The 24,943-nt window shown below is 33.5% G+C and overlaps 1 protein-coding gene across 5 annotated transcripts in view; it reads left to right on the top strand.

Annotated features, from left to right (window-relative positions):
* NR3C2 (nuclear receptor subfamily 3 group C member 2) overlaps positions 1 to 24,943 on the top strand; it is a 389,957-nt gene that overhangs the window by 103,955 nt on the left and 261,059 nt on the right. The window lies entirely within an intron of this gene.

The following is a 24,943-nucleotide window of genomic DNA, read 5'->3' on the forward strand; positions in this document are numbered from 1 at the left end:
CTGAATTGACACCACTCAAGCCAATAAATTGAATTGGCATACAAAAATACACTTTACGCAATCAGAGATTCTCCTGTGGGAATAGTTAAGTGGTACATAAAGTGACAGTGATACATTGGGGAAAGAGAGTTAGTTTTGGAGTAAGGAAGAAATAGACTTAAGTTTCACCACTGATACATCTGAATAAGTCAAAGATCTTAGGCAAGTCATTTAATAGCACAGTGCTCCAATCTGTTCATTAAAAAACTCTTGCAGATCTACATTGGTAGAAGAAATGTTTCTCATCAAGTGTTCTCCTCACAAAAGGAATTAAGGGTTCCTGTCTATCCTACTTCTCAAGGAAAAAAAAGCAACAACATCTGTGAAATTCCACTGTGAAGTTGAAAAAATGATTTGATAGCTGAGCCTAGAACTAGAAGAGACCTTAGGGGACACTGAGTCCAATCCTCTCATTTTTCAGATAAGAATACTGAGCCCAGGTAGGGAGTGATTTGCCCAAAGTCACTTAGATAGCAGCTGTCAGAAGAGGATTTTGATCCTGGGTGGTCAAAGTCTAGACCTGTCTAAAAGACTCCCTCTTCCTCATTTCCTTCTCCCTCATCTTTCTTTCTCATTTCCATCTGCCTTCTCTCCATCTTCTTCTTCCTCTCCATCATCTATTTCTCCCTCTCCCCCCAATTTCATCTCCCTCTTTTCTTCTCTCTGTCTCTTTCACACACTAACACATACTTGCATGTGCATGTACATAAAGTGTTGCAGTTTTACTCTGGAATTTTAAGAATACATAAAAATTCTACTCGGTTCTCCAACGAACTACTATGGGAATTCAAGAGTTTAGTTTCACCTCCAGTAATATTGCTATTCATGTAAGCAAAGAGGATTACTTCTCCAAAATTTATTGCTTTAAAAATTGATTTCTGGGTCTCATCAGAAAGGGCATGGGAAATACTCACCATCTTCCCCTGGTGCTCCTGAGAAAAAAGCTAGCAATATCGTTAGTGTGCTGAGTGTATTAAATATTACTAAGGTAATTTGAGCATTTAGAAACTCATTCTTTCATTAATTGTAGGCCAAAAGATACTGTCTATAGGGCAAATAGAATTATATTTAGTTATTCATTTTTACCTGGCCTGCATTAGAAAAGCTATTGGTGATTCTGTGGAGATGCATGAAGGAATAGCAAAGCAGTCTTACCTTATTTCAGTGATTTCCTGTTAGCTATGGTGGGAGTTATTTTCTTTGAACAGAAAAAAATAATCAAGGTTCTTCTTGTCTCACTTGTCTCAGAATATCTGTTGCTATTTTTGTTTTCCCCCCTTCATTAGACAAAAAGCCTTATTTGACCTTTAGTGTTTTTTATTTATGTGTGTATATGTATTTATGTACACATATATATACAGATATATAAACACATGCATATACATGTTATATTACATAAATATGTGTTTATATATATCCTATTTTCTTATTTTTCTTACTAAATTTTTCATGCCCTCTAGAGAATATATTTCTAGAAAAGTTATGTAAAATCAAAAATGATGCTCATCACTTTCCATTGTGGTAATTAATTTCCATTAATTTTGATAGTACTACCATTGGATCCATCCTGAGTTCTTTTATCCCTCCATGTTGATTCTAGTTACTATTTTAGTTCTACTCTCTTTATTCTTAATCACTTTTTACAAATTTTCTTATTTTTCTGTTTTATAAAATTACATTTTGACATTTCTATTACAGTGCATTTGTTTAGCTCAATGCTTCCTTTACTTTAAAAATAATTTCCTTTTTTTTAAACTTTCTTTTAGTATGATGTGGAATATAGTAAAGAAGGCTTACAGTCAGCAAGACCAGTGTTCAAGTTCCTTCTCTAAGACACACAGGCTACATGATCCTAGACGAGATAGTAGCTCAGTATAAGACACTCCATTTGAGGGAAGGTGATGACCTGTATTGTTGGAGGGAGTTTCTTTGCTAGGGATTTCATAGGTCCATTCTCCTTTCTCTACTCTAATTACTGATCTCCCTGGTTTTTCTCTAAGTACCGACTAAAATCCTACCTTCTACAAGAAGTCTTTGAGACTTTTAAAAATCAATTATCTAGGGGCAGTTAGGTGGCACAGTAGATATAGTACTGGCCCTGGAATCAAGAGGACCTGAGTTCAAATCCTATCTCAAGTCACTCAATAATTACCTATCTGTGTGACCTTGGGCTAGTCACTCTTAACCCCATTGCCTTAAATAAAAAAAAATTAAAAATTAATTATCTTTAGAATCTATTTACGAATTTTTTTAATGGACTAGTAGTAGCAAGTGAAAGTTATAAAATATTCTTTGTACCAAGAAGTGTGATATGGTTTAGCTTGAGAGGAAATATGGAGTAGTGGAGAGTCAGATTTTGAGAGCTAATGGTACTTACACATTACTGGAGGGTTCCCTCACTTGGGAATTCCGCTATATCAAAGAAATCACAAATCCTTTCTCTAACCCATATCTTTTGGTTAAAGGGAGGTGGGATATCTAGTTTGTTTCACTTGTCAGTTACAATTTATTAAAAATTTTAATTTCCACTGCTACAAAATGAACTAGATAATTGCCTACATCCATTCTGTGTAAAAATACAGTGAGATTAATTCTGATTTAGACTAAAAATTTGAACAATTCTGCCTGTATTATAGTATCTTTTTAGTAGTTTTGATTTTTTGTTTTGTTTTTCCCTTTATTATTATTCTGAATTTAGCAGAAAACAAAGCAAGAATACAGCAGAACAAAAAAGTTTTGAATATTAAACTGTGAATCTCTATCTTTAAGTATGTAATAAATTCAAAGTTTAACTTTTAAAGTTGTACTATTTGTCCCTGTTTTTTTCCAGCCCCTCCCATTTTTTGCAGCAGGAACTGTAAACTAATTCTAATTTCCCTCTTATCTTCATCTCTTCCCTTCTGGAAAAGAATAAGAAAAACAAAACCCTTGTAACAAATTGTTAATTTTTGCTTTGTATAGATAATTTTTGCATTGCAAAACAAATTCCCACATTGGCCTTGCTGTAAAAAGAAGTTCGTCTCCTGAATCTTGGTCATACCTAATCACCAGTACTTTGGAATTAATTTTCCTTATCAACTTGATCAGAGCTCTTAAATTTTTCAAAGTTCTTTTTATTTACTTTATTGCTGTTATTGTAAATTGTTCTTCTAAGTTAGTAAGCACTTATTAATCACTGACTGTGTCATTACTGTGTTAAATACTGGGAATATAAAGAAAAGTAAAAACACAAGTTCTGCCCTCAAGGAGCTCACATCCTAACAGGTAACACAACATGTAACCAGCAGTGTACAAACAAGTGGAATTTTAGCTGAGATTAGTTAAAGTAAGAGACATAGACATGGAAAGAGAATTCCTGTTCTAATGCACAATAAATGCTAAACACATAAAATTGGGAGATGGTGAGTTGTGTGAGGAGTAGCAAGAAGGCTACATAGACTACATGGAGGGAAGTAAAGTTTAGAAAACTTGATGTATAGGAAGCCTTATTTTAAGGGCTTTTGCACCCAAATAGATGATTTTAATTTGATTCTGGAAATAATAGGGAGCCACTAGAGTTTATTGAATTGGGGACCAAGGTCTGATGTGGTCACATCTAAGCTTTAATTTGACAGCTTTATGAAGGATGATTGCAATAGAGAGGAAGATAGTTGAACCATGAAGAACAACCAGTCAGCTTTAAAAACAGTCCAGGTGTGATGAAGCTCTGTGCCCAATGTTTACAATATCAGAAAGAAAAGAGCATATATGAGTGATGGAGGAAGTATAATCTACCAGTCTTTGAAAAATGATAGGGTCTGGGAGGTTAGAGAGAGTCAGGAGTCAAGAGTGGTTTGGAGACTAGGAAACTGGGGGCCTGGGAGGATGATAGTGTCCTAAATAATAATAGCAAAGTTAAGAAGGGAAGGTTTGATGGTGGGATGGGGGGCTTAATAATGTATTATATTTTAGACTTAGAGCATTTTTGGATATGCTAAATGATTAATTCTGCCAGCTTTCATTCTTCATTAGTTTATGTAAATCTTTCCACATCTGGGTAGTTTTGATAAAGATAAACTATTCCTGGAGTTATCTATAAATAAGATAATATTACTGGAACTTTGCTTTAATGCTGCTTTTTAAAAGATACCCTTTATGCTAATACTTCTTACACTTGAGTAAATAAAACATTATAGGCTTTTATATTATATATATATATATATATATATATATATATAAATATATCAATGCTTTCTATTACAATATTCTTAATAGCACCTGTTATCCAGTATCTAGTACAGTGTTTTTATATAGTGAAAGTTTTTATTTAACACAAATCTCTTTTCTCTCTTTACCATTTCCTCCTTCTCTGACATTGGAAAATAAAGAAGTAACAACTATGCAGAGCCAAGTAAAACAAAATTTCAAATTGGCCATGTCCAGAAAAATATGTCTCAGTCTGTTTGAGAAGTCCATCATCTATCTCTCTCTGTTAAGATGTGGACAGAGTTCTTTAACATTAATTCTGTGGAATCATATTTGATCATCATATTAATCTAAGTTCTTAAGTTTTTCAGAAGTGTTTATATTATTCATTCCTAAGTTCTCCTCATTTTCTTCTGGGCAGCTAGGTGTTGCAGTAGATAGAGTACTGATCTTGGAGTTAGGAGGATAGGAGTTCATGTCTGTCCTCAGACACTTGATTCTTATTAGCTGTGAGACCTTGGGCAAGTTACTTAACTCTTATTGCCTCTCATCCAAGCTCATCTCCAGTCAACCTGATTCATATCTGGCCACTGCACCCAGATGGCTCTGGAGGAGAAAGTGAGGATGGTGACTTGGCACAGCACCCCCTCACTCAAGTCCAATTCATATGCTTGTTAGGGCATTACCTTCCTGATATCGTGGTCTTCTTTGAAAATGAAGGACGGGCAACTAGGTGGCGCAGTGGACAGAGCGCAGGAGTACCTGGGTTCAAATGTGACCTCAGACACTTGATAATTACCTAGCCATGTGGCCTTGGGCAAGCCACTTAACCCCATTGCCTTGAAAAATCTAAAAAAAAAGGAAAAAGAAAACGAAGGACAATCATCATCAGCATTTTATTCTACATCTGTTCATATAAGGCCTCTCAAATATCTGTCCATCCCCTATGTCATTTCTTATTGTAAACTTGTATTTGTAATATAATTTGTTCAACCACTCTTCAATTGATGGACACTCCCTTTAGTTTCCAGGATTTTGTCACCATAAAAAGAAGTCCATTATAGGACTACTTAGAATGTTAAGAGGTAACCTAGACTTACTGTTTTTAAAAATGTTAAATATTAGAACAGTTTTCCATTTTTTACCCTCTTAAGATTGTTGGAAATAAATACAACATGATTCTCAAAATAAAATTTGCATTTTGATATTCTCAAAATTATTTTATTTTCATTTTCTTTAATTATTTTTTTATTATGGTCAATATTTGTTCTCATGAAATTTTTTTCAAAATAAAACTTCCTGACATAAGGAAGGAGTGTCATTATATAATCAGCATGACATAATGACTATTTCTTATTTTTAAAAAAAAGCTTTGAAGTGTTTAAACTCTTAATTTCCTTCTAGGATATAATAGCAGGTAGGTTGTTTCTATAGTTGATGCATGTAAACGATAGTGTTACATTAAAGATATCTTGATTCATAGAACAGTAGCAAGGAGAGTGTTAGTTATGTTTGCCCTTTCTGGTAAGTTTGTGACAAGGCTTTTGATTATACAAGATGGCTTGTAAATTGTATTCTAAAATTTCATTTTTGATATTAAGCAGTATCATTGATAATCATTTTATTAATGAACAGTGTCATAAGCTTTCATATCTTTTTGAAATATTATACTAGTACATTTGAAGTAAAGGAATAAAATAAAAAACTACCAGAAATTTAGAGACTATATTATAAATTACATTATTGGAAATAAGAGTAAGTCCTTCGGGATATTCTTATGTAATTTTTATTTGAAAGTTAAAGTTATTAAGTCTGGATGTGGTTAAGTGGTTTGCCCAAAGTTATATAGCTAATATTTGGAAGAGCTAGAACCAAAAACCAGGCATCCTGGCTCATAGTATAATAATATTTCTTCCTTGGTCATAAAAAGTGGAACCATTGATAAGAATTAATAATATTTTATTATTCCTTTTTTAAAAAATTGAAAGATATTCGATTCTCATGGAACACTATCTTTCTTGCTCTAAATTTTAAAATACTATTAATAATACCTGAAATATTATGATTTGAAGAAATTCAAATTTAAAAATTTTTTGATTGCTAAGCATCAAAATCAAATTTGTCATCAGACAGCATTGTTTAATTTGTTTTCTTTTTTACGAGGAAGATTGTGTCTCAGAATTTATTTTAGACTTCTTTTTTCTTTTACTCTTTAGTCAGTTATCTTTCTGACTTTATTAAATTTTCCATTACTACAGTTATTTAAGATTATTTTTAATCTGTTTCTAATATCTTTTTCCATCAAATGGACCCTAGGTCATTGATAGTTTCATCTTCCTAAAATATAGTTTAAACCTTAGAATGGCACTTAAGATTCTCTAGATATAATCTGGCTCCACAGATTTTTTTCAACTTTGGTTCTCGTTAACTAATATGGATATTTTATGTCTCAACCAAATTAGACTACTCAATGTGTTCCTAATGCATTTTGATAGAGCAGTGAGCTTGAAGTCAGGAAGACCTGGGTTCAGATCCAACCTCAGACTTACTAGCTGTGGGTGTTCCTGAGGAAATCACTTAACCCTGTTTGCCTTAGTTTTCTCATCTGTAAAATGAAAAGGAGAAGGAAATGGAAAAATCACTCCAGTATCTTAGTCAAAATACCAAATGGGGTCATGAAAAGTAGGAAATGACTAAAACGACTGAACAGCAGCCACCAGCTCCATGTATATTTTTGCTTTTGTTGCACCTTCTACTTGATACTCATGCTCCATGTGACTGGTTCTTAAGAAACCCAGTTAGGGGGGCAGCATAACATGGTAGAAAGAACATTGTATACTGAGTCAGGAAACAACTTTGTTCATGCCACAGTTCTACCATTTAAAAATTAGTTTCAGTCAGTCTTGCTGAAACTGTTTGCTTATCTGTAAAAATAGGGTGGGTACTTATATAAACTTTTCTCTATAGTAAACCAGTGTTTTGTTATTCTAGAAGTTCTATAAAAAAACAGGAACTATACTCTTCATTCTTTTCCTTCAGGGGCCATTTCAAGTAACATAACTTTTCATAATCCTACTTTGTCTCCAACTCTGAAACAACCTTCCTTCCCAGAATCATTCAGTATTTTCATACTTCTCTATGTCTCTTATAGTATTTATCATGTTCTCTTTGGGAGAGGAGCTAAGGACTGGGAATTTTTCTTCTGTGATAGAAAACTTAATTGGGAAGGGTCCCTTTTTTTTGCTATTTAGAGTCTTGGAGTCTGCCTAGAGCTCTGAGAGATCTAGTGATTGGTCTTGGGTCAATAAGCTCAGGATGTGTCAGTGTTAGGACTTATACCCATCATGTTGGAGGTTTGTGTCTGATTCTTTTAATGTTTGAGGTATTTGAATTAATGATTTCTAATTTAATTTTCAATAAATATTTTTACTCTCCATTTTCCTCTCTCCTCTCAAATGTTGTAAACTCTCTAATTACAATTTAGTAGATATTATCTTTTACCTTTAATTCAGAGCACAATATCTTATGTATATTAATATTTGATAAATTGATTAGAATATTTAATTTAAGTGTAGGTGTCATTCTATAATGCATTGGAAACTTTTTATTTTTAGGGGGGTTTTTTTGCAAGGCAAACAGGGTTAAGTGGCTTGCCCAAGACCACACAGCTAGGTAATTATTAAGTGTCTGAGGCTGGATTTGAACCCAGGTACTTCTGACTTCCAGGGCTGGTGCTCTGTCCACTGTACCACCTAGCTGCCCCCTTGGAAACTTTTTACATATGCTTCACTTATTTATTTTTATAAAAATAGCAAATAGAAGAATTCAGACTTTTGTGAGTTTAAAAGACCCTTGTTTAAGGTGATTATAAATTTCTTGGTGAATGTTTATTTTTCTGGTCTAATGTGAAAGATTTGTTAATTCAGAAATTATTTTAAATCAAAAAAAATTGAGGCTTTGAAGCTAAATTTTTTTTAGGGTTTTTTTTTTTTGCAAGGCAAATGGGGTTAAGTGGCTTGCCCAAGGCCACACAGCTAGTAATTATTAAGTGTCTGAGACCGGATTTGAACCCAGGTACTTCTGACTCCAGGGCCGGTGCTCTATCCACTAAGCACCTAGCTGCCCCTCTAAATTGTTTTTTAATATTCCCCTCTTGCATTCTCCACTTTCAGCCATTTAGGAAAAAATTACAATAGGCATCTAGGAGCTCAGTGAATAGATCTCTGGCCTTGGAGTCAGGAGGATGGGAGTTCGAATCCAGCATCAAACACTTAACATGTATTAGTTGTGTGACCTTGGGCAAGTCATTTAACCCTGTTTGCCTCACATCCAGGGCCCAGTAGTCTTAATTCATATCTGGCCATTGGATCCAAACGGGTCTAGAAGAGAAGCTGAGGCTGCTGTCTTGACAAAACAACCCCTCACTCAAATCCAGTTGCAGTGCTTATCATGTTATCACCTCTCTGATGTCATGGTCCTCTTCAACAGTGAAGGACAAACATCATCATCTGGTTTATTCAGAATTATGAAGCAGTGCTTTGTAAAAAGTAAATGAAAATTTTCTTTAGTCTAAAAGAAAGATTACAATATGTAGTAGAGTATATACATTTGTTTTAATTCTCTTCTGTCTTACTGTGGATTAAAACTGATTTCAAGGCACTATAGAAAGTTTAAAATAACTCAGTAATTCACATCTATACTTTTTTAATACATCTAATCATATTTAAAAGTATAATGTTATTTTCTAATGAAGTTGAAATAACTTTATCATATTCAACTTGAAGATAACGTTTAATATCATCAGATCATGCAATATAGATTTGTATCTTCCAAAAAGATATTGCATAAGATAATATTCTTAAAACTTATTTTGTAATCCTTACCCCCAGTTCTGGTGGCATAAAATTGTTCTGCTGTATTTTCTTATTGTTTTTCTTTTTATATTTGATTTCAAGATTAAATAAAAATTTTGCTCTTTTAAATATCAACATTGAATTGATGTTTAACTGTCTTCATAATTTGTAAAATGAAGATAGATTATTCTATATATGCACACTGGCATAATAGTTCAGTATTTTATTGAATAAACACAGATAATTTGGATTCTGAGAACTAGGGATACAAATTATTCAAATTATTTAGCAGTTAAATAGTAGTAGTATGCCATACTGTTTTATGTTTTTTTCATTCATTACTAAAATATTCTTGTTTAAGAGTAAACTTGATACCCCCTCCCCCCAAAAAATATAGACCCTCATGAGAAATAAAGTAAAACAAACAGTAAAAATGTGTTTCAGTCTGTGTTCTGATACCATCAGCTCTGTGTCACGTGGATCACTTTATCATAAGTCTATCACAAAAGTTACTTCCATATTTTTCCACTGTTGCTGTTGCTGATTGTAATTCCCTCCATCCATCTCTCCCCACTACCCTATATTATATTTTCCCTCTCTGTCCCTCTTCTAAAATGTGCTGTAGGGTAGCTGAGTGGCACAGTGAACTGATCACCAGCCCTGGGAGCAAGAGGCCTCTAGCCCACATACCACCCCTGAAACTCAGCAGCTACCTGGCCCCATGGTCCCAGACAGGCCACCCAATTCCAGCCCACATCCCCACCTCCCCCTTTCCCCCTTCTCTCCTTTTTACTCTAGATGTCTATACCCTATTGAGTGTGTATGCTGTTTCCTCTCTGAGTCATTTCTGATGAGAGTGAAGGTTCCCTCATTCCCCCTTGCCTTTCCATATCATTGCAATAGCTCATTGAAAAATGTCTTTTATACAGAATATTTTGGTCTTTTCCATTTCTCCTTTCTCTTACTCCCGGTACATTTCCCTTTTAGCCATTGACTCCAGTTTTACAATGTTACATCTTCAAATTCAGTTCTCTCCTGTGCTTCATCTATAAAAGCTCCTTCTACCTGCTCTACTAATGAGAGGTTTCATTTGAGTATTATCAGTATCATTTTTGTATGCAAGAATACATGCAGTTCATCATCATTAACCAAGCACAGGCTGGGGAAATGCGTAAACAGAGAAAAAAGAGGAACACCATTGAGAAATACTTTGTCAATGATTCCAAAAAGGATCAAAATATTCAATCTGAAGATGAGGTAGTACAAGCTCCTAAATCTAAAAACTCTAAGAAAAACAGAAGTTGGGCTCACGCTATGATAGAGCTCAAAAAAAGATTTTGAAAATCAAGTAAGGGAGATTAAAGAAAAATTGTGGGAAAAATGAGAGAGATGCAGGAAAACCATGAAAAAGAAGTCAGCAGCTAAGTCAAGGAGATACAAAAAAAATTCTGAAGAAAATAGCACGTTAAAAACCAGCATAGGTCATATGGATAGAACAGTTCAAAAAGTTATTGAGGAAAAGAATGCTTTAAAAAAGCAGAATTGGCCAGATGGAAAAGGAGAGAAGAAAGCTCTCTGAGGAAAATAAATCCTCAGATGTAGAATGGAGCTAAAGGAAGCTGATGACTTTACAAGAAGTCAAGACACAATACTTCAACACCAAAAGAATGAAAAATTACAAGAATATGTGAAACATTTCATTGAAAAATCAATTGATCTGGAAAACAGATTTGGGAAAGATAATTTAAAAATTATTGGGCTACCTGAAAGTCATGATCAGGAAAAGAGCCTTGACCTCATTTTTAAAGAATTCTTACAGGAAAATTGCCCTGATATCCTAGAAGCAGGGGGCAAAATAGAAATTGAGAGAATCCACCAATCTGCCCCAGAAAGAGATCAAAAACCTCCCAAAAATCAACCCCCAGGAATATTTTAGCCAAGTTCCAGAACTCCCAAGTCAAAGAGAAAATATTATAAGCAGCCAGAAGGACACAGTTCACATATTGTGGAACTGCAGTCAGGATCACACAGGACTTAGCAGCAACTACATTAAGGGCTCATAGGACTTGAAATATAATATTTCAGGAAGCCAAAGAGCTTGGAATGCAACTGAGAAAAAACTACCCAGAAAAACTGAACATTCTCTTCCAGGAGAAAAGATGGACTTTCAATGAACCAGGGGAATTTCAGATGTTCCTGTTGAAATGACCAGAGCTGAACAGAAAGTTTGACCTTCCAAATACAGGACTCAGGTGAGGCATAGAGAGTGGAGGAGAAGGGTAAAATATGGGGGACTTAATGATGGCATGCTGTTTTAGAGAATTAACCTTCAAACTTGCAAGATCTGATCCTCATCATACCTCTGACATATACTTCTTTTGTAATTCATGTAAGCCAATGTCTCAGTTCTCTCTAAGATGGTAGTTTCTGGAAAAATGTCAACGGATGTTTCTTTACTCAAGAGTTAACTATCTCAATGAAATCATAGGTCTATGTCCTATTCCTAAGTATAAAATATTGGTTTTTTAAAGAGTGAAAAATTTCCTCAAAATGAATGTAACCTCATTCTTATCAATATATGATTATTATCTCTAAAAATGTGAAAATTATGTTTAACTGTCAAATCCAGCAACCTTTCATTTTATTTTGATAAAATAACTCATTGTATCCAATAATTAAATATTTGGGTCATTTAAAATTTTTCTACAAATGCGCAGACTGCTTTAAATCATCTTTTTCTGCAAATACTTATCATCTTAATCATATCACAGAATCTCAGAATTTCAGAGATGTAAATGACCTTCTAATTTATACTTGAAAGGACTTTGAATTAGAGAATAGTCATGAAGAATTTATCCAAGCTCTTCTTGAAGACCTCTCATGAAAGGAGACATGCTACCTCTTCAAACAACTAATCCATTTCTGGTTAGCTCCATTTGTTTAGAAGGTAAAAACTGTGAGGAGGGCAACTTTGTGTTATGGTGAATAGATCATCAAACCTGGAGTCAGGAAGGCCTGAATCTATCTCAGACACTTAGTAGCAGTGTGATACTGGTTAAGTCACTTAACTTTCCCCTCAATTTCCTTATCTTTAAATGATCTAGAGAAGGAAATGGCAAACCACTCTGGTATCTTTGCCAAGAAAACCTGAAATGGGGTTACAAAGAGTCTGATGGAACTGATAAATGACTGAACAAAAATTTTAATTGTTAGGAAGATTTTCTAACATTAAGCCTAAATTTGTCTTTCTATATATCTTCTCTCTATTGCTCCTGTCCCTTTTCTCCTAAGAAAAAACAGAACAAGGAAGAATTCTTTTCAATGTGACTACCTTCCAACACTGATTCTCTTCTTCCCTCCAGCCTAAAAATTCTCATTTCTTTCAGCCTCCACTTAACTGACTCAAGGGTCTTTAATATCCTAGTTGCCCTGTTCTGTATAATCTCTAGTCCACAACTGAACACAATTCTTCAGATGTGTTGATTGATATAGTCGAAACAAGAATATTTAGGTATCATTCATTACCTTTTTCCTGTATTCTCTGACTCACTTAATGGAACCAAAGTTGGTCATCTGCATAATTATTTAATGAGCTCATCATCTCTGCTGGTATCCAAGTCATCGATTAGAAAAAAGTACATCGGGGTGTCTAGGTGGCCTAGTGGGGGGGGGGGGGGGCTAGGTGGCCTAGTGGATAAAGCACCGGCCTTGGAGTCAGGAGTACCTGGGTTCAAATCCGGTCTCAAGCACTTAATAATTACCTAGCTGTGTGGCCTTGGGCAAGCCACTTAACTCCATTTGCCTTGCAAAAACCTAAAACAAAACAAAACAAAAAAAGAAAAAAGTTCATTTAGAGTTAAGCTCTTATCCCTGGGCTACTTGACTAATTGCACTATGAGTGACCTTTTTTTGATTCCAAACACTCAATTATTTTCAAATCCATCTAATTTATTATTATCTGGTTCACATTTCTTTATCTTCTCCACATATGTTCCTCTCTCTACTAGAATTTTATAAGGATTACAGTATAGCTAGAAGATGTTAGAAGTAGATAGAAGAATCAGAGAAAAATTATCAAATTACTCATATAAAATTTTTCTTACATATATTTTATATTGATATGACTATGAATCATCTCCTTTTAATAAGTATCCTTTGTTGTGAGTTTATAATTATATATTAGGTTGCTCTGACTAATAAGAATTTCAGGGGTTTCTTATTTAAATATAATGGTATTATGTCTGAAATTTCTGTGGGTAGATAGTCAAAATAATTTAATCTCATAATAACTGACTTATCTCAGAGCCAGAGCCACAAAGTTTTATTTTCATTTAAATACATTTTAGCACCTGTTATATTCACGGAACAACACCAAGATCATCTTATTCCTATGAAAAAGATAAAAATCAGGTTCTTTCCATGTATCATCAGGAACATATATGAAAACGACGAAATGATTAACTTCTAAGTAAAAAAAGAGAAATTATTTTATATTCTTTTGCCACAAATTCTGCTTCAGTTAAGTTGATGGAAGGGTTCTCTCTCCATTGCTAAATGCTGACTTAAAAAAACAGGCATATCCTTTCCCTTTGTGTCCCAGTCCCTTCCTCAAAAAACATAGGATTTATAAATCCAAAGGGTAATAATGATAGATGACTATTGTCAGGAATAGTGGTAATAATAATAACTCATATTTCTATAACTCAATATTTGCAAAAAAACCAAAACTTGGCATACATTATCTTGCTTCTTCCAGCAAATAAGTGCTCTTATTATAAGAAGGCTGATTTCAAGAGGGATATCATGAAAGGACTAGAAAAGATGAAAGACTAAAAATTAAAAAGTTGAAAAGGAATGAAAAAAATGAAAACAATGTACAGAGAAGCAAATAGTTGAAAATCTGTGAGAAAGAGGAAGTTATTACAATAAAATCTGTAAGTCCCTTAGAACAATTATATCTACCTAATATTTCAGGAATGCAATAAAATAATTAAAAGATGAAATGATTATAGAAATTAGAACTCTCAAGGAAAAACCAGTAGCAAATGAGAATAACAAATTTTAAACAAATGATGGCGAAATTCACAAAAACATTTGATTAATTGAAAAGTGATAGGTGGCACAATGGATAGAGCACTGGCCCTGGAGTCAGGAGTACCTGAGTTCAAATACAGCCTAAGACACTTAATAATTACCTAGCTGTGTGACCTTGGGCAAGTCACTTAACCCCATTGCTTTTCAAAAAAAGAAAAAGAAAAGTGATAGGTTTATTAGCAATATAATACCACAATGACTGAAGAAAAATTATTTTTAAAAATGAAAGATTAATGAGATTAGAAGAGCTCATGTTAATCATTCACTGCATATGCATGTCTAAACATTTACATATACACACTTAAATATGTGTGTGTTTAAGCTGTGTATCACATTAGAAATTATTCAGCAAAGAACTCTCAAGAAAAAGTTGCCATTATGTGGAATGCCCACCTCTTCTAGCTTTATGATAAATTATAGCTTCAGAGAAGAATAGTAGATTTTCTTAAATAGAGCAAAATCAATCAACCAGCATTTAATAAGCAGTTGGAAGTTGAGGTAATAGGCTAAATTAGGCCAAATACTTGGATTTAAAAGTGGGAAGCTTGGATTGGATGAAGGCAGAATTGGGAGAGTTACTTGAATATATCAGTACTATTTATTTTGATCAGAGATAAGGAAAAAAATAGCAGGATCTCAAAGAAAGGAAGGGACCTCAGAGGACAAGCAATACCTGAATAAAAATCACTTCAAAATATCCTTGACAAATGTTGATCTAATCTTTGCTTGCAGATCTTTAGCAGAGAAGAACCAATAGAATGTATATTTAGAGTAGAATGTAAGCTTATGTGATCAGGAATTGCTTTTTGTTGTTGTTGATTTGTCTTCATATCCTCATAGCCTTTTGAATATAGTAAAATGCTTAATAAATGTTCATTAAAGTGAAATGAATTTTCTTATATTGGGCAAGTATATTACTTATTTTTCTTCTGTCTTGTAAGCATCTTCCTTGAAAGAGAAAATATAAAGATTAACAGGTGCCATTTTCCCCCAGCAATTGATCATCATTTTATGATGATCTTGAGCATGGATTCCTTCTTTGAACCTTCTTTTTTCACCAGTATAGCATAAAAGCACTTCTTAACTCATATTGAGCTTTGACTCTACCTTTTTTCCCAAGGATAATGTGCTTTTATAAATCCTCTTTCAGTCTTTTTAAGATTTTAGCTGATCGATAACTTACCTGTGCATCACTCCTTTACACAATTCCTCTTTTTCCTCTTCATTAGAGTTGTTTATTTTTGTCATTAGAATTAATTTTTGTGAGCCCTCCTGGGTTGACTTTCCTCTATAAAATTTGTGTCCATAGGATCCTCATTATCCATTCTCTGAATTCTGTAAATCTACCACCCTCAAAATCTATGATGTGAGTCCGATATTTATTCTGAATTTTTCTCTCTTTCTCTGTTACAAATTCTTAGATGGAAATGGCACTTTCCCCAAGTTTCCCATTGTCTCCAACCAACAACCACTTACTTGTTAATGAGAATCAGATCCAGAATACAATTTGTCATTTCTGGTTTTTCTATTTTTGGAAAGATAAATGCTCATTAAAGCATATCAAGAAATTATTAGCTAATTTGTTTTCCACCAAGACAGAGAAAGAGATAGAACTCCAGCAGATGGCCTGATAATTCTCCATCACTACCATGTATCCTTACTTTGTACAAGATTTGTAATATATTTCCTGAAGACTCCATTTCTTCCTTTTCAAGTCCGTATTTTTGTTGTGTACCCTGCTAACACTATCATTTCTGCCTGCATTATTCTTTACCTAGAAGCTGTTCATCCTATTTTACCCCTTCATATTTCTAATGTGTCCAATGTCTTGTTTTAGATTTTAGTAAGCCCTATGTATTGATTTCTCTATCTTTTATGATCCTAACATTGTAAATGTGTGTTGAGTGCTTGTTAGATTGGAGATAACTGAAAAATAAATAATGCTATGATGCTACTGATTCTTTTAGTTATTAGAAATGTCATGTAGATGGAGTGCAAAAATAATTTGCAGTATTCCTTGTTAAACATTTAGTGATGAATCTCAAATTCTATAAAAATATGACAATTGAAAATTTCATTGGTGGGCAATTATTAATTTACAGGTGGTCAGTCACAGTCAGTATCATTTGCACGCGTTTTTGCTTGTTTTGTTTTGGTCATTTCCTTATGCTCTAAAAGTCTAAATATAGAGGATTTATATTATCATCATCTATCTGAAGGGAAACCAGTAATTTCTAGATATTTGGAAGGGAAAAATTACAATTCAAAACTCTTGGTTAGTCTGGGAATGACATATGTTAGGACTTATTCTTTAATATTCATTTAATTTTATGGTTCTTATTTTTTTCTTGTGCTTCCAAATATTTTCCTCTGCCTGGTAAAATTATCTTGGGAACAATATAGAGTAGTTGCTTTTGATATTAATAAAATATAGTAAAACTCTTTTATACTTTTCTGGAACTCAGGGAAATTCACAAATAATAGAAAATTGTCTAATGGGAAATAAAAATGAAGAAATTAGTATACTGCTTATCATACTTCAACAGTCACAGAAACACTAAAAGCATATTGTAAGCACTAAACAAAATTGTAGTTATAGGCCTTCTTTATCCCAAACTAAAAGTTAATATCCCCAAACTCTTTTCAGATGTTTCCTTGGATAGAAATCTTATCTAAAAGTACTCATCAATCACTTTGAAATTCTTATAATCAATCATTAAATCAGTACCCATTTTAAGTGACTACTATGTGCTGGGGACAAGAGATATAAAAAGTAAGAATGACACAACCCCTATTCATAAGGAGCTTTCAGACTAATTTAAGTAAACATATAATAAATATAGATTAATTAAATATACATTAGTTTGACAGGGAAGGGAGAGAAATAGGGAAATCAAGAGAAGTTTAATGGAAAAGGGGGACTTAATCTGCATTTTGTAGAGAGAAATAGAAGTGAGGGAAGCATTTTATGTATTTAAGACATTTAGTACAAAAAAACATTGATAGACTCTATAGAGCATATGGAGAAACTTAAGGCAAAGAGACCAGTTGGATCTTATTGCAATATGAAGGTGAAAGGGCATGAGGAGGCTGTACTATGACTGTGTAAATAGAGAGGAAAGGATTCAATGAGAGAGATGCTATGAAGTTAGAAATGGAAAAATCTGGCAATTAAATGAATATGTGGGTGATTAGTTCACGATAATGCCACTGTTACGAACTAAGAAGATTTGGAAGAGAAGAGTTTTTGAGGGATAGATGGTGAAGTCTATTTTGTAGTTGACGAGTTAGAGAACCTGGAATACAATTGATAATTCAGAAATTAAGTTCTTGAGAGAATCTGGTTATATAGATCTCGACATCATTGACAAATGACAAACCTGTGGGAGCTGTTGATGTGGTGTTACTAAGGCAGTAAGTATAGAGGAGGAAGACAAGAGCATCCAGGACAAAAATCTTAGGAAACAACTGCTAGTAGAGGGCATGATATGGATATGTCAGTACAGGAGGTGGAAACAGACTAGTCTGGTAGGAGAAGAGAATAGGATCAAAAATGGAGGAAAAAAGAATCCAGGGAGAGAGGGTCACCAGTGTCAAATGTAGCAGATAGGTAAAGAAAGATGAGGAAAAACAGGTTACTTTGGAGAGAGTCATTTTGGTTGAATTATGCAGCCACAAACCTGTGTGTAAAGAGTTAAAAAGAGGAAATAGAGGAAGAGAATATAATTAGCTTCTTCTAAGAATCAGGCTAAGAAAGGGAAAGAGTACAATAGCTTGAGGAGGGATACTAAGGTCCAGTGAGAGATTTTTAAAATTGAGGGAATCTAGGACATCTTTGAAGTCATTAGGAAGGGAACCAGTAGTAGATAGGAATCAGATGACAATTGAATAGAGTTGATGGACTCAAATATACATTTAGAGGAGTTTATTTTGGCAAGCAAAAGAGATTATGTGAAAGCTTTTTATTAAAAATCTGAGGAAAAGAACATTGTGGGAGATTTCCAGGGTTCTAAAGATGAAGATAAAAGGAGGAAGGGGAGTTCAATGAATTCTATTTTCTCAATAAAATAAGAGCCAAGGTATTCTGGTGAGATAGAGGAAGGAGAAAATGTGGGAGGCTTGATGGAGCGAGAGAACTGAAATCGTATTTAAAGGGAATGAATTAAGGAATCATTTAGGCACAAACAGAAGAATTGCCTTGGTGTAGTGAGGGCCTCAACGTGAACTTGTCAGTACAATCACAGTTATGAAACTTCCTCTAGTTTCTCTTAATACTTAATGGGTAGAAATAGATGGTGGAGTTAATACATGCATGACTGAGATGAACCATGATAGGACAAAGGAACAGGGCATTTGAGATGAGAGGACAGAGTAACATTAAAATGACTAATCATAGGTATGACTTTGTGAAAGGAGGGAAGTGAATTCAGAGCAAGGGTGTAGAATAACTTGAGAAGGAATTGTGAGTCTCAGTGACCCCTCAGTGATTGTAGGTCTCTATGGGAACAGAAAAGAGGTTGGGAGAGATGAGATATCAGGAGGGAGAGAATCATAGATTATGATTAGTTAAAGGTCACAATTTCTGAAATTGTTAGTAAATTACTTGAAGGTCTCAAGTTTTTCCAAATAGTTTAAACATTAAATCAATACATACTTATAAGGTGCCAACTGTATGATCAGTAGTATGCTAAGTTTTGAGAGCAATAAGAAAGTCAGAGACATAGTTTCTGACCTCAAGGAGCCACCATAGAGGAAACAACATGCAAACAGTTGTGTGTAGAGGAGCTATGTACAATATTAATGGAAAGTAATCACAAAAGGAAGGCATTAAGGGAGGAGAGACACCAAGAAGGACCTCTTGAAGAAGGTGGGTTCAGAGCTAAGGTCAGGAGAGTCAGTAGTTGGAGATTAGTAAGGAGAACATGCCAGGGATGAAGGGAAGCCAGTAGAAAGACATAAGCTTATAGTCTATAAAAAGCAAATGTACTTACTATAAATCGAGTGTTAATGCATGTGAATGCTTCTGTTTTCAAATGTTTAGAGATACTGTTTCAATCAATTAAGTAAAACTTGTTTTAGAATTCTTAATGAATTTATTATTTTTATTTATTTTTTAATCAGTGGATATAATAATAAATCTTCTCAGAGAACTATTTGAGAATCTACAAAATCTTTTTACATTAAAAAATATCTCTGGTACCAAATTAGTTGATGAAATAAAGAGGCTTCCAAATGAAGAGAAGCAAAAGAAATTAGTATTAGTATTCTTCTCTTAGGATACTGCTCTGCACTGGTTCCCCATTATCCTTACTAAATTAAATATTAATTATTTACCTTAGCTTTCCAGGTTCTTGACATCCTAGTTCCAACCTACCTTTCCCTCGTTACTTCATGTTATTTGCCTTCATCTCCTCTACATTCCTGCCACAGTGGAGGTAGATACCATTAGATACCACAATTATACTATCCTCTTCCAAGGTTTTTGCTTTTGCTTATGCCTGCTTATTTGCTTTCTCCCCTAACATCTCATGATAAAGAAAGGAATGGATTTTAGATCTTCAGGCACATCCTCCTGGATGAAAACATTTCCCTCCTCAAATTTCAGTTTGTATTAATTTTTGTATTTGTGTGCATGTGTGTTTGTGTGTGTGTGTGTGTGTTTTCTGTTTCTTAGAGTAGTTATTCTGAAAGACAACAATAAGGTAGAAGCTTGTGAAAGTTAATGGAGTTGTAAAGAGAGTAATTTGAAATAAGGGAAGATAGATTTGAGCTCACTCATGGCGAATTTGTGCTTTATCTTAGCAGTTAGGAATCAATGAAGGTTTTTTTTTTATAATGGAGTAATGTGGGCAATCTTGTGCCTTATAATTCTTTTGGTTGTTGTGTTAAGGTTGAATCAGAAGGCAAAAGACAAAGGCAAGGACATATGCATTGCAGTGTTGTAAAATCTATTAATATAGTTGAAGTGTATTCATGAGTTTCTGATCTTGGAATAAAAGGGAGAAAAGGACTCAGCAAAGGGTAAAAGCTATTATGTTTGTATTGATCGGCTCAAAAAATTTTTTTTAGCCATTTCAAACAGTTTGAATTTAAGAGTTATGGTTCTGCCCTGAGCAGTTGCAATTAGTTTAGTCCCAACAAATCTAGAAAGTAGTGTTTAAAAAGTTAAGTGTTTGAAGAGGTAATATAGTGGAAAAAAAACAAATTGTGATTTTCTTTAGTGATATTTTGTTTTTGTTTATGCTTTTATGATGAATTTTGTGGGCTGCCAAAAAGAATAATACTGTATGGTCTTTATGATCATTGGCAATTTGTATCCAGAGTAAGAAGAAATAAAACATTGTTTGCTCTGTGTGTGCGTGTATTTGTACATCTGTTTGTATTGTGGTCTATTTCTGCTCAGAAAAAAAGCTAGAGTGAACTAAAACATTCTGTGTTTTCCATTAGTTCTTATTTGCTACAGATTTTCACTTTTAAATTACCTCTGAAGCACAGAATCTGGCAGGGTTCCCCGGAAGGCATCTGAGGATAGCTACTCAATCTGGAAGTTAGCCATTTACAGTATTTCAAGACTGAGAACAAAGCATTAGAAATTAGAAATGTGTAGTGAAAAGATGACTGGATTAAGATTCTGAAGACCTGGAGTTGTAGAGGCAATTCTTACTAATACTGATGATTGTCTTTACTGGCAAAATCTGTAAGGTAAGTGGTTTGGGTGAAAGAATCTTTGAATTTACTTTTAACTATTTCACTCTAAATTTAACACTTTTGAAAGGAAGTTAAAAGAAAAAGCCCTTATGGTTTCATATTAGTGAATATTGCATTTTTGCCTTTAAGTATTTTAAATATTTGTTTAAAAATAAAGAGAGTAATCATATTTAAATTCATAAGTAGCTGTGTGAGCTTAGATAAGTCATTTAGCAAGTATAGGTTTTACTTTCTTCTGCTATAAAGGAATCAATGTGTTTATAGATTTATGTCCACTTTCAGCACTTTAAAATTATATAATTCTCAATTATATTTACATTTTATAAAAAATGAGAATCAAATAGATTTATGTCTAACTATTGTACTTTGATAATTTTATTTTTTTAATGTTTTTTTTAAACTTTTTTAATTGCAAAGCCATGGGGTTAAGTGGCTTGCCCAAGGCCACATAGCTAGGTAATTATTAAGTGTCTAAGGCTGGATTTGAACTCCTGATTCCAGGGTCAGTGCTCTTTCTACTGCGCCACCTAGCTGCCCCCAATTTTATTTATTTTTCAGAGTGATTTTCATCACTATTTTCTGTTTCTTACATCACCTGTTATCCTGAATAGCCCTCCCAGAGAACCATCCTATATGACAAATAATATTTTTAGAGAGGGAAAACAAATCTACACATTTGATTGATACATTGGAAAACATGTACAACGTGCCATCCCACTTCCACAAGGTAGTAGTATTTTGATGATGTCTTCTCATATCTCTTCGTTTGAATGCGCTCAATCTTTGCAATTTTGTTGTTCACTTTTAAATTTTTGGTGTACATTTCTTTTCATTTATATTGTAGTTCATCTTGTATCAGTTAGTATAGATCTTTCCATGCTTCCCTATACTCAATACGCTTCATTTCTTACAGTCCCAAGTACATTCAGAGAAATTCGATATAAATTTTTTTTCATTTCATTTGAATACTTTCCCTTCTTAGCCTATTTGTATTGATTTTGTCTGTGCAGAAGCTTTTCAGTTTCAGGTAAATTTCAAAATTTCTATTTTGTCTTTGACATTTGTCTCTTTTTCCTGCCCAAATCTGTGCAAGACCTATGATCTGGTTCCCACTTTTTTATGGTATGAACTTTGACATTATAAGATCATATTCATTTAGAATATATTGTGAAATATGGTATAAAATGTTGGTAAAAGTCTAATTTCTGTCAGACTGCTTTCCAGTTTTTCCAGAAGTTTTTAACAAATAAGGACTTTTTCCAAGGTAATTTATGTTTTTTACTTTATTAAAAACTTATATTTATGAGTACTTACATTTCTAATTCTACCTTGTTAGTCTGTTCCATTGATCCAGCTTTCTATTCTTTAACTAGTACAAAATGGTTTTGATGACTTGCTTTATAATATAGTTGAGGTTTGAAAATGCTATTCCCCCCCTTTGTCTATATGTCTTTTCATCATTCCCTTTGATACTCTAGATTGTTTTTTGAAATGAATTGTGTTCTTATTTTATCAAGTTATGTAAAATATTCTCTTGATAATTTGGTATAAAATTTAAAAAATAAATACATTTGGATAATATTGTCATTCCCCAGGAATAGATTGAAAATAAGCCTTTATTTTTACTATCCCAAGGAAAAAATACTTTGTATTTGAAATGATTACATTAGTAATGGATTAATTTTGAGAAATTTGAAATTTTTTTTGACCCTGGAAGAAATGTCAATTAAACTTACAGCTAAAGTAATTTACAATCAAAATATTGACAAATAATGAAAAGGATATGTAAGTGAATGCATTACTGTTAGACGAAAAAAAGGTGTGAGTTGGAAATAAAGTATTTTGCAGTTCTCTAATGCTAGAATATCATAATTGTATGTGTTAATAATAACAGCATAGCAGGGGATTAGAAATTTTAGTCACTGCTAATAGCTGTCTTAAAAAAAAATCCCATAGCAGGCATAGGTATGTGAGAAGGGATTAAAGTGAAAGCACACTAAAAGATCAGAATGATCTTATGAAGGATCAACAAAGCAGAGGTTCATCAGATTTGAAGTACAAGGCATATCTTTAGAGCCATTTTAGATTATGATATTTGACTTCTATCACAACACACATATCACACATATAATGGATACTGTTATACATGACAGAGAAAGAGAGACACAGAGAATCAGTTTTTTTTCAATTCAAAGCACCTTGGTTCTACTTCCAAAGAACTGTAACATCAAATAAATTAAATTATATATTGACTTTCTTTACATTTTTTATTTGCCCAATTCTCTGCTATAGTTTCTTCATGTTATTCGAATCATGTTTTCTACTTTCTGGTAATTGGCTTTTTGTTCTTGGTTCATGATAGCTATGCTCAAAGAAGTGATTCTTTTTTTAAAAAGAATTACTTCACAATCATTGAAACTCATTTTTGATTTCTAAAACCTGGAATTGTTTTAAGCAACCTGTGAAACAGCAAGGTTTTCTCCTTTCTGATTTTCCTCTTCACCTGCCAGTTTTCCATGTTTTCTTTAGTTGAAACTTAAAGCTTCTTCGGAAATGGATTTGAGAGGACAGGCTAAATTTAGGCTGACTCAGCATAACAAATGGAATATAGCATTGTGATAGAATATCATTTAGAAAATAATTTCCAAAATATTCAGCCACACATTTTTTTCTAATTTTTCCTTTGTTTTCACTAGCAATAAGAGGTCAATTGGCCTTTAAAGTGAATTCAAGCATATTTTACATTGCATGTTTTCAGAATTATGAAAAAAATTGACACCTTTCTAGTGAAGAAAATTAGTACTGCCTATTCAGAGATAGTAATTAGCTATGCATATACTACAGATGAATTGTCTGTGAAAATGTGAATTCAGATTATTTTCTCTACACCTTTCCACTTCTCCATTCTCCCATCCCCCCATCCCCACCTATTTGTGTTGATACTTGAAAATACCAGCTGTGATAAGAATCAGGTAGTTATAATTTAATTAAGAACTATCATAACTATTGACAGTTTACTATTATTGAATAAAACTATTACCCTAATAAATTAACCTTGTAAATGCCACTCAACTGTTTGAATTACTTTATATTAATGTGTTGTTGTAGTTGAGTCTTTTTTCAGTCATGCTTGATACTCTGTGACTCCATTTTGTGTTTTCTTGGCAAAAATATACTGGAATAGTTTTCTTTTTCCTTCTGTTGTTCATTTTAGAGATGAGGAATGGAGACAAACAGAATTAAGTGACTTGCCCAGGGTCACGCAACTAATAAGTGTCTGAGACCAGATTTGACTCAAGAAGATGAGAGGTCAGCAGGTTAAATCTGTGGTCCTCTGGTTCAAAATCCTAGCTATAACAGAACAGAAAATAATTTTAGAATTCAAAAAATTCTTATCTAGATTTTAAATTAGAAAACCTGAGTTCAGATACTACCTCAATACCTTTGTGTTTTTAGTTAAATGATTGGGTAGACCTCAGGTTTCTTTCTTTCTTTCTTTCTTTCTTTCTTTCTTTCTTTCTTTCTTTAAGTTTTTTTTTTTTTTTTGCAAGGCAAATGGGGTTAAGTGGCTTGCTAGGTAATTATTAAGTGTCTGAGGTCACATTTGAACTCACATACTCCTGACTCCAGGGCTGGTGCTTTATCCACTGTGCCACCTAGCCGCCCCTTCAATGGACCTCAGTTTTCTTGATAAAATATGAGAGTTAGAATAGATTTCCAAGTTGCTTTCCTTCCTAAATCCCACAGTAGCCCAAGATCTAATAAAACCTAATTTATACTTTGATTTTAATGATGAAAAGGAACAAACATTATTTAATTTTTCAGGCCATCAGAGGTCATTGTCTGCTCTCCAGCCTTCCTTCCCCCATGCCAAATCCATCACTTTCCAAAACTAGACAATTCTGCCTCACCAGTACTTCTTTTGTTTCTCCCCATCTCTCTACTCTTATGATCACTACCCAAGGAGCAGCAGTATTTCTCAGACTCTGGAAAAGGAACATGGTCTGTTTTAACTTCTAGCCCCATTTGAAACCTGCAGAAGTATGTAGAGTAGGAATTCAGAT

The sequence above is a fragment of the Macrotis lagotis genome, chromosome 3 (assembly GCF_037893015.1).
Source record: "Macrotis lagotis isolate mMagLag1 chromosome 3, bilby.v1.9.chrom.fasta, whole genome shotgun sequence".
In the NCBI taxonomy this organism is placed as follows: Eukaryota; Metazoa; Chordata; class Mammalia; order Peramelemorphia; family Peramelidae; genus Macrotis; species Macrotis lagotis.